Source organism: Lissotriton helveticus, chromosome 12 (genome assembly GCF_964261635.1).
Source record: "Lissotriton helveticus chromosome 12, aLisHel1.1, whole genome shotgun sequence".
Lineage (NCBI taxonomy): Eukaryota > Metazoa > Chordata > Amphibia > Caudata > Salamandridae > Lissotriton > Lissotriton helveticus.
Genome location: NC_136073.1, coordinates 640738248 through 640755126, shown reverse-complemented (window position 1 = coordinate 640755126; position 16879 = coordinate 640738248). Strand labels below are relative to the sequence as shown.

The following is a 16879-nucleotide window of genomic DNA, read 5'->3' as shown; positions in this document are numbered from 1 at the left end:
CATTGCAAATGCTTGTTTATATATATTACTGAAAATAATCATGCATTGTCACTTTAAATAAATATGGAAAAATACTAGCTGTAGTGTCGTCTTTTGCGTGTGGCAAAAATAAATGTGGATAAATACAGAAAAAATACCAAAAAATAAATATGGATAAATACAGACAGAAATGGCAACAAAATAAATACCATAAAACTGGGAGCCCTACTTATGATACATTACGGAAAGCACAACAAAAGATGTTGCGCCTTACAGGCTCGTAGTCTACTGGAGGAGACTCTGGTGACACCTGAGCTGGCCAACTATGCCCCGGCTCTGCTAGAAGTCAGGGATCTTGATGTTAATAGGAAACTCCCATGGTTCAGTTGCTTTAGAAACATCTTGTGTGAGTAAGGGCTGAGTCGCCTGTGGACTTCACCCGCAACAAACTCATTTCCAAGTAAAGCTGAACTAAAGGCTGCTTATTGGCACATGATAAACCTCAGACGGTTCTCAGTCTCCTCAGGCCAGACCTTGACCAGCTCTTTCCTTGAGAACAAGCTCGAACCCAAACTTGAGCTATATTGGGATATAATCACCTCACCTCGCGACAGGAAATGATTCCATCAGTTAAGAGTAGGCTCATTACCCACCAAGGCCTTTACTTCAAGGTGGTTAAACTCTGATGCAAGTAGGAGTAGATGCCCATACTGTCCAGATAGGGTTGAATCTATCCCACATATTCTTTTTGGGTGCCCGGCTTACAGCGCCCCTCGGCAATGTTGGCTGAAACCAATCTGTTTTGCACTGGGCATTAGAGAGTATATAGAGGTGTATATAATTTTAAAAACATCATTAGACGGCCCAATTATGATAGCAATGTCCAAATTTCAGGGGCAGGTGTAGGCGTTTCGGTGGACAGGCGGAAGGTTCTGGTAACCATCTCCACTGTACAGTGTGTGACATTGTTTGACCCCAATTATCATTATTATTCTGAATGATGTATTTTATGCCCTTTAGATGATTTTAATAGTAGTTGGCAAATTTTAGAACTATGTTTTTTATTATATTATTTATTAGTTTTAACGGTGAATGTGATATGTCCTTGTACTATTAAGTTTCATTGCATCGATCATTTGCTATGGTCTACCCCGCTTTTACCATGTACTGTGATAACTTTTGTGATTCTTTTAAAATCGAAATAAAGTTTATAAACTGAAACTGGAAAGCACAACATTAAAGTAATTTTTAATACAGGGTGCTTGAGGTTGGTTATGATGTTGTGTTTTTATAATAACAAAAAAAACTTGAAACCAATATATGGAAATTTTATGACAGGAGCGGAGGCTTCAGATTAAGCTCTTTTTTCTTCACTTTTATTTTCAGCAGCCATTTTAAACCATCAAAAACACATTTCCCAGAACACAATGGACATTTTAAAGAAACAAAGAACAGACACAGGGCCATATGTAGGTATTTGCATTTTACCGATTCTAAAATACCGAATTTTACCGATTCGGTATTTCAGAATGGGTAAATGGTATGTAGCAAAAAAAATTGAGAAATATTACCGAATCGGTAATATTCGGTATTTCAGAATCGGTATTTACCAATTCGGTACTTCCCATTCATTCCTATCGGCCTGGAGGCCTATAGGAATGAATGGGAATTACCGAATCGGTAAATACTGATTCAGTAATATGGGGAACACATTCAAGGGTGGCAGGGTGTCACATTGACACCCTGTTGCACCCCTGAATCGTGCATGTGTTCACATGTGGCACACATACATGCCCTAATGGCATGTATGTCTGACACATGGCACAGTTAAAAAAGCACAAATTTGCTTTTTTAAAGGTTTTCAATATTTACCACAACCTTGTAGTTGGTGGCAAATAACGAATCCTTAAAGCACATGCGCTTCCTACATACCCGAATCGGTAAATAATGATTCGGTAAATAAAGAATCGGTAAATACCGATTCTGTATTTACCGAATCATCACCTACATTGGAATTGGCTCAATATCGGTCGGTAAGCCTGAAATTTACCGACCGGTAAGGAGCCACCTACATCGGGCCCTAAGTCCCTAGCAGTCCTTGATCAATCAGGAGCCAGGATGCAGCATATAGCCCTTTCTCAGTGTCCATGTCCTCATCTTTCTTTGCTGCTCACAGCCACAGAAGAGTCTCTTTCCTGTTTTTCTTACAATTGTAGACTGATTTGTATACCGGTTGTGGTGTATGTGTTGCGAGCTAGATTGCAGGACCGCTTTTGCGTTCCTTACGCAATTTTCATGAGCAATGATTATCCCTCCTTGGCTGCAGAGTGTGGTGCTGACCTCCGACTACTAGGTGGCGCTGCGGGAGTGCGAAAATTCTATGTCCGCATTACGCGAAATTTGGTTTCCCTGCCGGGATCCAGATTTCGTCTGTTCTCCTGCCAGAGCCTCTGCCAGCCCGTGGAGAGGGACACCCTCCTCGAGGGTCTGTACAGGCTAAGAAGCCTGCTTGGAATTGGACACCCTGGGGACCCTTGGGGTAGGTGTCGTGAGTGATTGCAGACACTCCCTCTGGGTCTGTATGAGGCAGGTTGGGAGTGGAAACCGGTTCACTGATAAAATATTGATTACAAAAAGACAAAAAGAATGATGTTAAAAATATCCCCCCAAAAATATAAAATACAAAAATATCGACTCCCATACCTACACAGGCAAGTACAAAAATATCGAATAAAAAATAATGACGTGAAAAATATTGATTTCAATATATATAAAATGTACATACAGACCAACACTAAATCCAAAAAGAAAGTTGCACATATGAAAAGGGAATATGTGAAGTTAATAAAGAAACTTGGTGAAAATCACGAAATAGTAGTAAAAAAATCGGACAAAGGGGGCAATTTGGTTATCTGGCCTAAGCAGGATTACATCACAGAGGCCAAACGCCAGCTGAATGACCCCCTCTGCTACAAGATATCTACCAGAAAGAGTATTTTAACGCCAAAGGCAAATTACAACAGATGCTAGCACAGTGGAAAAGAGAAGGACTCATCTCCTCTGAGGAGTATACGTTTATGCATACAGAATTTCCCATCATGCCGGCACTATATCTAATTCCCAAGGTGCATAAAGGTGTAGTGCCAGTGCCGGGCAGGCCAATAGTCTCAGCCATTAAAAGTATGGGTGAGAAGGTTGGCCAGTACATAGACTTTTTCCTTCAAGACATTGTTAAAAATCTTTCCAGCTATGTACGTGACACCAGTGACTTTTTGCTCAAAATTGCTGATATTGAATGGGAAGAAAACATGTGGTTAATTTCGCTAGATGTTGAAGCGTTATATACCAGTATTGATCATGTTCAAGGCCTAAATGCTATTCAATATTATCTGGCCAGAAGACCCATAGCTTTTTATGAACACAACAAAGTCATTCTGGGACTCATTGAGTGGTGTCTGTATAATAACTATTTTACCTTTGGCAAAGATATCTATAGACAGTTAAGAGGAGTGGCGATGGGGGCCTGTTTCTCCCCCAGCTACGCGTGCTTGCACGTCGGCTGGTGGAAGGAGCAGGTCCTCGCCGTACTACACTCTGCCTGGATGAACAACCATGTGAAATGTTATCTAAGATACATAGATGACATATTTATTGCATGGAAAGGACCTAAAGATGATGCACTACTGTTTATAGAGAGTATTAACAACAACTCCATGAATTTGAACTTCACAGCCCACATTGATAGACAGACTATACAGTTTCTGGATGTAGAAGTTTACATTGCTAACTCCAAGTTAAACACTACATTGCACAGAAAATCTACAGCCGGGAATAGGACTCTCCATGCGGCTAGTATGCACCCTAAACACACCATAGCAGGGATACCGTATGGTGAGATTCTCAGGCTCAAAAGAATATGCAGTTCTCCCTCTGACTACGAAAACTGCCTCAAAGATCTGTTGGCACGTTTAAGAGTCATGGGATACTCTGATACTATTTTGAACATGGCAGTTGAGAAGTCTAAGTTGAGATCTCGGCTAGAATCAGATCAGGAGATTAGCCTTGGAACTCAAGAAGATTGTCCACGCATGATTGCAGCCTTCAGTAGTGAGGATAGAAAATTAAAAGCAATATTAAAAAAGAATTGGCCTATTGTTCTTAGTGACCATATTTTGAACACTAGGTTACCGGCCAATCCTATTATCACCTTCAGAAGGGCCAGAAATATGGGTTCTGATTTGGACAAAGCGGCCCCTGAATTAAAATCAAAAATTCCCTGGTTAAAACCATCTAGGGTTTTTTCAAATGTTCCAGCTGTCGCGCATGCAGGTTCGGCATTAATACCTTGCACTACTCTATTCCCTTTGATGTAGAACCAAGATCCATCACTGGTAATTTTAATTTCAAGTCCGACCATGCTGTTTATGTCCTGACGTGCACCTGTGGGCTAAGATATGTGGGAAGCACCAAGCTCCAGGTGCACGTCAGGATTTTACAACATCTACGCGCCATTTTACATAATGACCCGGCCTATCCGGTAGCTCGTCACTTCAAGAGAATCCACAACAACGACCTCGCTTGTTTAAAATATTTTGTGATTGGAGCTATACCCCCTCTTAAAAGAGGTGGGGACCGGGAATCACTTTTAAGACAGCTTGAAACAAAAATTATTCTGGAATTAGACACTCGTTGGCCCAATGGATTGAACAACATTGAAGAGATGCACCATTTTTCATGATGCCTTTTCTTATCTTGCTGTTCCTTCCTATGTATGAATCTAAGACCCAGCATCCATGATTTATTCCCTCTTAGTTAGGTTCCTTATTTCGAGGTTGAGGCTGGGTCTAAACACTTCTGTATATATATCTGTCCTCCTACTCATATATCTAATATAATCAGTATTTTCTGTATTCTCTGTCTATCATGTATTTATTTATTTCTCTGTGTAATTTTTGCTGGCAATATGTGTAATTTTGTAAATACTTTTTTGCAATCTTATACATGTATATAGAAATATGAAATGAGACTTATGTGTATGGTTCTTATGTATTTCTTTCCTTGATATTTTTCTATTGACTGCTTATTTATTGATGATAGTAAGCCATGATTATTTATCACAATTTTATTCTCATGTATATATATATATGTGTATATTTTAATATATATATATATATTATTCTACTATAATTTAGGTGTATTTATTGGGTTTCTAACAATTTTTTTTGATATTTGGATATTATTTATTGTTAAGAGATGATTCTAGTCTATTGATCGCAGGGATCTGAGAAGTTTCTTATATCATGATGTTTTTATCTCTTTTATGATGAACGGTATTGCACTTTCTCTCTTGCATTTTTTGCACATATTTCACTCTCACATAGCACTTTATTATCTATCACTGTTTTTAAGCTGAATTGGCACATATTGCGTAACTCAGGTATTACCACAGGCTCATTATATATAGGCTGTATTTACCGTCATATTATATACGTCTAAAGGTACTTTATATTATTGTCCTGTATTTATACAGTTAATTTCTTTTGAACTTGATGATACAGTTGTGTGTGTATATATACGTGTATATACTATCAATACCTTTAGAGTTATACACGCGAATTTTGGATTCATGCAGTTATATGATAATGTGCCGGCTTGATTGTACTAGCTTCAGTGGTAGTATTTCTTCACTGTTTTTTCATCACATGATGGATTACGTCATTGTGAGAGTGTGTGTTTCTTTTACACTTCATAAAAAAGCATTCTGTCTGTTGTTCATGTTGCAGCGTGATCAAGGGCATAACTTGCCAGAAATGCGTAGCTGATCTCTGTGATTCAATAAACTCACTGATGCTGATTCGTTGTGGTCCGTCTCCCTTGTTTGCTGGTGTGCGAGGCTGTGCCTGAGACGCCGAGAGATTCGAGGAGGAGCTACATGGTTATATATATATATATATATATATATATATATATATATATATATATATATATATCAATCCAAAAAACGAGCTTGCTCGCTCGCAACGCCTCTCCCAGCCACTCTGTGACGGTGGTCCGCGGCGAGGCAGGCAGCCTCTTAACACATACTCCACGGCAGTTCTCCTTTTATGAAAAACAGCAGCCATGGACACTCCAGAGATTTTTTGAAGCAAACAAAAATGTATTCAAGCACTAGGTCTGGCAAGAAAACACTCAACGCGTTTCAGGATCACTCCCTTGTTCACGAGTGCCTGATCCCGCGTCGGTTTCCATTTTATAAAAAACACATACTCGTGACACCCTTTCACCACAATAAGTGAAAATAGACTCGGCTTGTTTTCAAATAAACAAACAATAAATAATGTTTACAAACATGAAGAATCGTGTTTGAGCTAATACAAAATTAAACTAAAGAGCCATTATTTTTGTATGTTTCACATTGCCATATTTCACATAAAGGAGACATAAATCCCACTTGGGATTTATGTCTCCTTTATGTGAATTGTCTATTCAATAAGCCCACTTGGGTTTAATTTAATGATATTTTCACTCTGCTCACTCGGGCGTTCAATATTGTGCGCTAAGTTTTAAAGCCCACAGAGGTTAAAGCTTTACTTGTGATTATGCGCTTACAGAGTAAAGAAAGTCTGAGTGCTCATGGATATGCAGCGGCAGACTGTCACTTTAAGTGATAACTTTATAGTTCATTTAGAGATGGGGGGGGAATGGGGGTGCGACCGCGCTCTTTGCCAGGGCCGGTTTTCAGCGGTTTTCGCTGCAAAAACGGCCTTGTAACAAAAAACGGCCCCCAGTGGCACAAAACCGGCCCCCACCCTTGCGGCGCACCGGGGGATTGCCCGGTGCCCGCAACGGCCAGTCCTGGCCTGAGTCCAGCGCGCCCCCTACAGCAAGTCGAGTAATGACATTTAATGTAAAGGTATAGCGTTCTAACAACGCGGTCTTTGTAACGACTGCATTGTAATGGAATGCAATGTAATGGCATGTGTTGTAACATGCTATATTCGGTTTCAACAGCAGATTTTAGCCACTGCAATTTGCCCTTTAACACTCTCAGGAAAGGCTGGGTCTTTAAAGTGACGCTGCTGTAATAACATGGCATACTGATAAAAGGGATGACTTGATACATTTTTCAGCTGTACTGCCACTCACCCCAAGGATTATATAGTGCCAAAAGCCCTTACATGCTGGAATTTTGTTCCTATATTTATGAACCTTAAGACAAAATTACAAGACCCAAACGCAGTGGTGGGGGTACAAAGGGGAATGCATTAAAATATGTTCAGTACTTACACAGTACGTTAAAGGCGTACTGAAAAGAGGAGGAAACAGTAGAAAAAAGAAAACTCGGCCTAGGAAGAATGGAACCTGGAAGGTTTTAGCTGAAGAAAGGAGGGTAGTTTATTTATTTATTTATTGTTCCAGTTGTGTAGAGCCAAACATGGCCTGGAAGCATTGAAGCGCCTTACATTATAACTATTTCATAAATGTGCATTTATGTTTTTAAGCACCGGGAATGTATGTGCCCAGAATCATAGGATGTTGAGCCGAAGCCGAGAATAAACCTGGTTCCCCAGTTCTCGTGTCGACACAGCTCTGGCCAAAAGTCACATGCTCTTCGTTTGCGAGGGAGAAAGGGGAGGGACATTTAGCTAGATAACGGAAGGGCAGGGGAGTTACAAAGGAAAAGGGGTAAGAGGGTTTATATAGGGGGCAGGGAAATTAGGAGTGCTGGAGAATGGCGCCATGCATTCACGTGCGGGATCACAAACAGTAATAATCAAAATGTTTAAGGCTACGATTGCCAACAGGAGACACAGGAAGTAACAGCAACAAATAAAAACAAGATATTTTGTTGCAAAGGGTTTTAAACAAAAGCTTATGCTAAGAACAAGTGTGCTAGTTATTTGCATTAAGTATTATAAGGTTAAAGGAAAAAAATACTATCTTTAATCTCGCCACTCTAAAACACATTGGGGCAGATTTATGAGGCCCTTGCGCCACGTTTACGCCGCTGTTGCGTCACGCAAGGCGGCGTAAACGTGGCGCATCCCTACGAACGATTTACAACGTGACGCATCTAGGCAGATGCGTCACGTTGTAAAGCCCTGCGCCACTTGTGGGCGTTCCGGCGCAGGGTGGGCGTTCCGGGGCAGGTGCGCCTCGCAAAAGTGGCTGAGTGAAATCTATAAGATTTCACTCAGTCACTTTCAGGCCAATGCTGCGTCAAAAGCCTGCGCCTGCTTGAAGCAGGCGTAGGTCTTGATGCAGCATTGGTCAGATAGGGCACCCCCGAGCCTTGCTGGAGCTGCATCGCGCTTGCGACGCAACTCCAGCAATGCGCCGCCTTTACGGCACAGATGCGTCACGCATCTGTGCCGTTTTTGCCCCATGGTGCGCCGCATTGTAAATGCGGCGCACCATGGGTGGCGGAGCTGTGGCACACTGTGGCGCACATTAACTTGCGCATCCCTGGTGATGCGCCAGTTAACATAAATCTGCCCCATTGTGTCCCTCGGGAGCAGAGCTGCTCCACATGATGGGTGGCTGAGAATTGGGAGGGAAGGTGTCAGCTCTGCCTCGCACACTTCTGGGGGGCCAGGAGCAGGCATGGGAAGGGAAGAGGGTTTGGTCAGGTTTCCTTCACCCAGGACCTGTCCCTATTCTCTAGACTGATGCTGAGCAGTGAGGAGGGGACAGGAGGAATGGAAGGATGGCTGGCTGCGGCTGACTATGGAGCTCAGAGTAGAGAATGGAGGACAGAAGGACAAGACGGTTTCAAAGGACTTGTTAAAGAGGCAATGCCAATGTTATCCTTGTTGGGCCTAAAGCTTCTGTCTCAGTGTTTTTGTGTATGTTTGTGTGCCCCTTTCTCATTTATTACAGGAAACATTTTGCTAAGTAAACTGTGAATTGCATTTTTTAGAGTTGTTTTTAAATGCAGGCTTGTGGGATCATGCTGATACAAAAATAGCACCTGCAGTGACCAAGTAGCACAGATCCCCCATTGCAGCAGCACCTATCAGAACGGAGCACAGCAGCTGGTCTTTTCAAGCTATGGACACAAAGAGGAAATTAAAGGGTGCAGAGTTAAAGCCACAATAATAAATTGCTCTCCATTCCAAGCCAAGCCTGCGACCTGCCTTTGGATAAAAATAAAAGAATGTCAGCCACAAGGGAGGAATTGGGAGGGACAGATGCTGCAAAAAAATGTAAGCAGCTACAAGCCTGAGTGCCCACAGTGTAACACGAGGTGGAAAAAAAAATAGTCCCCCCACGAACAGATAAATACAACAAAGCGTAATGTTATTGTACTTAGGACCTGCTCCTTGGAAGGGAAAAGGAGGGACAAAGAGGCAGGACTGACCACTAGCATGCAAGGATTTTTAAAGGTCATTGAAACAAATACATGCGAAGCAGGGGGGTGGCTTTAAGCCCACAGAGATGTATACTAAAATCTACACAAGGTTGTATGCTTACCCTCAACCTAAAAAGTGTAGCGTTTATTGTAAAATCTTGTTAAAAGTGGTGATCTTTCATCGCCTTCCAAGCAATGGCAATATGTTATAATCTCTGAGGCAGGTGCAGAGAGTACAGGTTTACCTCGTGCAAGGGCCAGATGGCAAAACACTTTTAACTGATGCTGTTTTGCATCCTTGATCCCATGGGTGTCCTAAGCCATGGTCTGAGGTTGTAAGGCATTCTGTGTAAGAAAATGTAGTGGGAACTACATAAACCACACCACCCTGGACTTTTTCGGTGTCTAGTTTAAAAAAATCTCTGGAGTTAGTAGGTTTCCTGGGTGCTGGCTGACCACAGGCCCAAATACCCTATCAATCCACAGAGCCAGAATGATTACATTTCAACTGAAAAATCATGATATTACCATGTTGCATTTTGGGGCCTTTCTTGTCTCAGGTGATAACCTCTCCACATGACTGTTACTATTGGAAGAAGTAAGGGAAGAATGGGTAGCTGTATTTTTTGTTGATTTACACAGATTCTGAATAAGAGTGTCTGCGACTACAAAAATGTTTCTTACATATGTCTCCAGCTTTTAAAAAGAATCCCATATTGTCCTGGGAAGGTTCTCTTGTATGTTTTATGAATTGAGACCTAATCTTCGATGCGGGTTATGCTCTTGATTCTCCCCTCCTAAAAAAATTACCTCTCGCACTGGAAATTATTACCTAGATTGAGATGGAGTAGGATAAGTCTGTTTAGACAGCAGACCTTTCCTGACAACAATTTTATGTACTGTATGTTTTCTCCATATTTATTTTTTGTTTCATTGTTATCTAATTTGTGCTGGCGTCTTGTTACCTCTTGTCTTACCTTCGTTATAATTTTTAAATGGCATTACAATATATATGTCAATAATGTATTTGTATTTGTCTACATTGTTTACTCCAGGCTACTAATTCATGTATAGCGCATGTTTATTGTGTGATTAATTGTTGACTGATATTTGTATAAACAGATTCCTCTGGAAGAACCTTTCTATATTTATATTTGTATTAAGAACCATGCACTTTCTTACACAGCACTTTTGTTGGCTTTATTTTAGTTATTTTCTCACTTTCCTTCAGGGAAATCCACAAACCTTGGGTTACTATAGAGCCACCAGTATGTGGAGAGAACAAAGCAAATTTGACCTGGATATTTTTTGAGGGGAAAAGTTGCCAAGGCTTAAGTGCAAATTGCCATAACTTATAAAAGGGGTCATCACTGAGGGGTGCCCAATAGAGGTTAAAGAAGTGAAGGCCAGATGTAGGTAACTTCCATTTACCGATTCCTTAATAGCGATTATTACCGAATCGCTATTAAGGAATCGGTAAATGCAATGTAGGTAGGAATCGCTAAAATATTAGCGATTCCTTAACATTCCTTAATAACGAGCCGGTAATACCGATTCGGTATGAAGGAATACCTAGCCATTCATTCCTATGGGCCAGGAGACCCATAGGAATGACTGGGAAGACATTCACTATTAGCGATTCGGTATTACCGAATCGTTAATAGCGGGAGGTATTTCAAGGGTGCCAGGGTGTCCAAAGGACACCCTGTTGCACCCCTGAAATGTGCATGTGTGCACATGTGGCACACATACATGCCCTAAGGGCATGGATGTGTGCCACATGGCACATAAAAAAATCAAAATAGTTCTTTTTGTAAGGAAATCGCTATTTACCACCAACTTGGAGTTGGTGGTAAATAGCGATTCCTTAAGGCTGAGGTGCACTGTTTTTAGTGCTACCTACATTGCATTTAAAGAATTGGTATTACCGATTCCTTAAATGCAAGAGCAATAAGGAATCGGTATTAAGGAATCGGTATTTATAGATTCCTTATTTACCGATTCCTTACCTACATCATACATGGCTAAATACCGGTTGGTAACGCTGAAATTTACCGAATTTCAGCGTTACCGACCGGTATTTAGCCACCTACATCTGGCCCTGTTAGAAATGGGATCCCTGGCTTGCGCCAAAGTCAGTCAGAGACCACCACTCCTAAGTCAGGGCAAGGGAGTTACACGCCAAGATAACCCCTGCTCACCCTCTAGGTAACGTGGCGCGAGCAGCAAGGCTAAACTTGGAGGCGATGTGAGTTAAGTATTTGCGCACGCACCCCAGCAACAACACCCAAGGCCCACCACAAAGGAAACTCCACACAAGGTTATATATAGAAATAGCCTTTGTATTACACCAAAACACATTAGATAAAAACACACACTTTACAATGTGCCAACAGGCACGGGCAGAATTTACAGGGGATATGTACAAGACAGGACCACCTGGACCACTGTCAGGAATCAGCACTTTTAGAACTTAGCACATAGAATGTAAATCACTTTAGTACACAACCAGTAACTACTGGTAACCAGGACCTCACTAGCACCACCTGTACTAGCAAGAACAACCACCTAAGTATCACAATACCTGTAGGGGTATAAGCACATAACACATGATGCATAACATACATTCAGAGGTGTAAGGAACAAGGCACATGACGCATTAACAGCACATTCAGAGGTGCAGGGAAGGAAAACACATGATGCCTAAAAACCTTCAGCGGTGTATCAAAAAACACAATTGCGCAAAACTCACATTAGTCACCACCTGTGACTGTCCCTAGGCCAACTGGCCTTGTTGGGGCTAGGACGCCCTGTGTCCCAAAGTCAGGGGCCTAAACGTGGCAGCTGCCCACAAAGTGCTGGGCAGCTGGGGATACATTGGTGGGGCCAATGTGGGAGCCTCCCAGGCTCTGAACAATTACACTGTCCCCCTGAGCCTCTCCGGGCTCGCCAAACAAGTTAATGCCGCTTGGGGGGTCCCGCTCTGGGGCTCGAGAACAAATGGGGCCCTGAGCCTCTCTGGGCTCCTAAACAAATACAATGCCCCCTGAGCCTCTCAGGCTCTGAATACAAAATGGCCTCTTGAGTCCTCGGTGGCTCTACACACGAAATGGCCCCCACCATTGGAGTCCCCCTCCTGGGGACTCGAAGCAAAATTGGGGCACCTAGAGCCTCTCTGGGGCTCTAAACAAACAAGGTAATGCAGGCTGGTCGGTGGGGCCTCAGGGCCCTTGGCACAAGATGCGGGGCAATCGGCAGGGTCCCCCTCCTGGGGACTCAAAATGATAATGTCCCCCGGAGCTCTCTGCCAGAAAGGTGCGGCTTGAGCCTCTATTAGGCTCGAAAACAAAGAATGCGGCGCGAGCCTCTCCGGGCTCCAAATGAAGAATGCCCCCACACTGGAGGGGAGGGGCGGGCACCGGCAATGTGCCCCGATGCCCCCCTCTCCTTCAGCCACTCACCGGGTCTCGGGGCGGCTGGGGCTGGAGGACTCCCGCTCCTCCCTCGATACTGGCCAGAAGTCCGGGGCTCCCCCTTCACTCGGGAGCCCCGGGAAGGACACGGCAGGCGGCTTCTTCTCCTCGCGCCGGACGGAGCTCTTCCGGCAGGCCGCGCCGGGATTGGCCAGCGAGCTGCTTCCTGGTGTCCCAAGGTCCAGCCCTGGCCTGCCTGACTTCCGGTTCGACCGGGCGGCAACGGGGACTATCTCGGGGCAATGCCGGGTGGTCACCGGCACTAATTACCAATAAAGCGCTCCCAAAGCGCTAGTAGGGAAATATTCAATTTCGCTGGTGATGCCAGGTGGGCACCGGCTTTAAAGCACAATAAAGCACTCCAGGCGCCGTGGGCCCCAAATAAAGCGCTCCCAAGCGCTAAGGAGAATAAACAGCGCTCCCAGGCGCTAGAATAAAAATAAAGCGCTCCCCAGCGCTATGGACATACAGGTCAGCACAAGTCCTTCAGGAATGCAGTAAGGCAGGGGGGGCAAGGCTGGGCCCAGAGCCAGCTCACTGGGCCTCCAGGCAGAGAGGCAATCCAAGTGGCGGTCCTCCTGCCCAGCAACAGCAGCAGCCGCCTCAGGATCCTGGAAGAGAACATCTTGCAAGGGGGCACAGCCCCTTTTTATACTAATAAATCCTTTGTCTGTGTGCAGGGTGGGGGAAGAACCAGTCGCAGCTGGTCTGGGAGCACCCTTGATGGGCTCAGCCCCTCACTCTATTCACTAGGCAGGCTAGGGTCGTTAGACGCACCACAGGGGGCGGAGCCAGCATTGTGTGGGGAAAGCCCAGCCCCATTCAGGACACAGGTGCACTCCTCCCCAGCCATCAGCATGCTAATCTCCACACTCACCACCGGGCAGACCCATCATGACTCATGGAGCCTGGCATCCCAGCCAGCCCCAGCCAATCACACGCCAGCACCCTCACAGCACACTTACAGCCATGTCTAGAAGTGGCACTTCCAAACTAGACACATACACGCCGCATACATCATCTCGCAGCATTCAATCACACAAGTCCGCACATACCAGACTCGAGCCTGTACACCCCACGCATCAGGAACTACCAGGGATACATACATTCCCCATGCATTCCCATGGGAGGGCAGGCCTATCTCACCACATGCACTCAAAGTGTGCACGCACTTTCCACTGGGCCACAGTGAAAGTACGCAGAACCCAAAAATCACCATCACCAGGTCACCATTAAAAGCAAAAAGTTTAGGGGTGAACCTGCCAGAAGGGCCAAGTCCAACAGGCCCTAATTTCTTTATGATCCTGTTTCAATTCAGCCTGGCAGTAAAATACTTTAGAATAGGCAGAATACAATTTGCAAAAAAACACAAAGTGAAATAATGTTTGTGCGAATTGATCAACGCATGGGCATAATCAAATGCTTAATTTCTAAAATGGGTGAGAAGAGCCCTTTCCCAGTGCTCTAACTCTTTAAGCCAGTAAGACTCAATGCCAAGGGTAGTTTTATGATGATATATTGACTTACAGTGGTTTTCAGCAATTTCATCCTTTCTCAAATCGCAGAAGTCTTATCCAAGAATAGCCGCCATTAAAAATATTAGTTAATAAAAGGGCTCAAAGATAGATGTTATATTTATAGAGATCCATGGGTGCCCTGTCTGCACCGGTGCCTAACTTGAGGGTCTCTCTTGCGTTGCAACAATCACCTCACTCAGATCAATTGTTAGACGTTTACTAGATTGAGAAGATGAAAAGTCAATCAGGCAGGCATTCATACCAACTATAAATATTAGCAAAATGATCAACTCACTGATCAGTTGTTATGTGCGAGCTGAGACAAAATAGGTTAGCGTCCCCAGCTGTACAGGCCTTGTCTGAGCCCTGGTAGGTTGTGGTGTTCATGGTTGCACACGATTGCCTCAGGTGGTCCTAATTATGCTTTATAATTGAATCTGTTCCTTTTAAACCCTGGCACTCATTCAAAGAACATATGATGTTTGTTTACGACATTCACAATAATAAACAGGGAGATCTTTTTAACTGTTTTCACAGGTGCAAATTTATAAGAACGAATTTAGTTACTCTTGAGGTACATTTATCAAACAAAGTACATTTATTTTCATATTGCTACAGGAAATCGTTTTTATCAATCCAGTTTGAGGCGAACAATATTTGGTGATGAAAACAATTTACGATGCCGGAAATCAACAGCTGACACGTGTTTCATCACAAAGGAGACTTTGTCAAGGCTGTATAACAAATAAGATAGCAAACATTACAACAAAACTGTCACCATTGTATTAGGTACACTCAAGTGAAGGTGACAAAATGGTGTGTTCAATGCCCAACCTAAAGGTTAATATCAGTAAGAAGGATTCACCCTTTGAAAGCCCACAGAGTGGTTCAGATGGAAAGTAATACCACTACAAATTACATTGTGACCAAAGCGAAAGGAAGGTGGTGACATACAAGAAGTATAAAAAGTAGTATTTGCCATTCAAGATAGTTTACTGACAAAAAGAGAAGTAACAGTAAGCATACTAGAAGAAACCGAAAGGCCCTGCACCAGATGAAGTGAATTGCTATGTTCATGGTTAAAGTCTACCTTCCAAGAGATTGATAATCTCTGCCATAAAGATATGGTGCAGAACGAAGCATATGGTGTGTCCTCAGGCGGATTTCACCTCCAATATATTTTATGTTGAAATGCCTGACTTAAATACTGTATCAGAAAAAATAAGCAACATTCAATAAAGTACATCCGGTCCTGAACTAGAAGATCTGTACTTATGCTACCACCCTTGAATTTAAGTTGACTTACGTTCAAATTTTGTTATTCAAATATTTTCTGAAAATTTGTTGATCAATGAAGATAGTGTGATGCGGTTATACGTTTCGCTGATTCTACATGTTTGTAATGTCTCCAAATCCAAGTTATGTTGCAGTTATTTATCAGAAGTCAGTAAAACACTGCAATCTGTGACAGAAGGTATTCAGATTCCACTGCACTGAGTACACAATAAGTAAAACGAAAACGCAAAACTAAAAGAGTTTAACCGGATATCAATCCTTGATGATTACGTTAGGCAGCAATATACAGATACAATGTAGTCCCCTTTGTCCTCAATTCCCATGTTGTTTCCCAAAAATTACCTAAATCTAGAAACATCACCATGGTATTATACGTGCTGCTAAGTAGAGGCATTAATAAAATCCTGGCATGCAGTGTATGCATATATATATTTGAAGTGATTTAGGAACTTTATTTTGATCCTATAACAAATAGAATGGCTGGAAAGCTACCTTTTACTAGAATGCAAATATATATTTGAAGTGATTTAGGAACGTTATTTTGATCCTATAACGAATAGAACGGCTGGAAAGCTACCTCTTACTAGACAAAAAATATATGACATACTTATAGTATGGCGCCAAACTAACCCCATAAAGCAGTACTGCACCGTGATCCAATGTTGATCTTATTTACTCTGCTAACACAGGACCATGTTAAGTTCCTGTAAAGAGCAAGGCATAAGGATAAGACAGTGGGCACAATAATCTCTCACTTCTGCCAAGCTCTCAAACAGTTAAACGTTCATGAGTTCAACTAAATCCAGTAAACCCAAAATCTAACCCCATAAAGTGAACTGACCTGTTTGATGACCATCAGTGGTGTACGTGTTTGAGAAGCTTGTTCCTCTCATTGCGTGCTGTATTTATGTCGGTAGAGACTTCTGAGTAAAGCATAAAGATAGAGAAAAGACTTCATGTAGTAGTTCCGGTCGTCAAAAACGTGTGGCCATCTTAGGCTAGTAATAAAGTGAATCATAGTAGATAGAGGAACATTTTTAAGATAGCTTATTATAGTGGTGAAGTTATAAAGAGAAGGTGTTTGTGTTAACCCTTCAGAATGCATTATGTTTGTAACGTAACAGTCTGACATTTTTCATTATATTAAATAATGAAACAGTGGTATGCACGCGTTATTGCAATCTATTACATATGAATGTTCCGTAAATTATACATGCTTATTTGTAAGTTCCACCCACATGTCCTGATACACAAGAAAAGAT

General features: G+C 42.7%; 1 protein-coding gene across 3 annotated transcripts in view; it reads left to right on the top strand.

The window, feature by feature from the left end:
* Positions 1–16879, top strand: part of KCTD19 (potassium channel tetramerization domain containing 19) — a 2598446-nt gene that overhangs the window by 1150474 nt on the left and 1431093 nt on the right. The gene's annotated exons all lie outside the window — the stretch shown is intronic.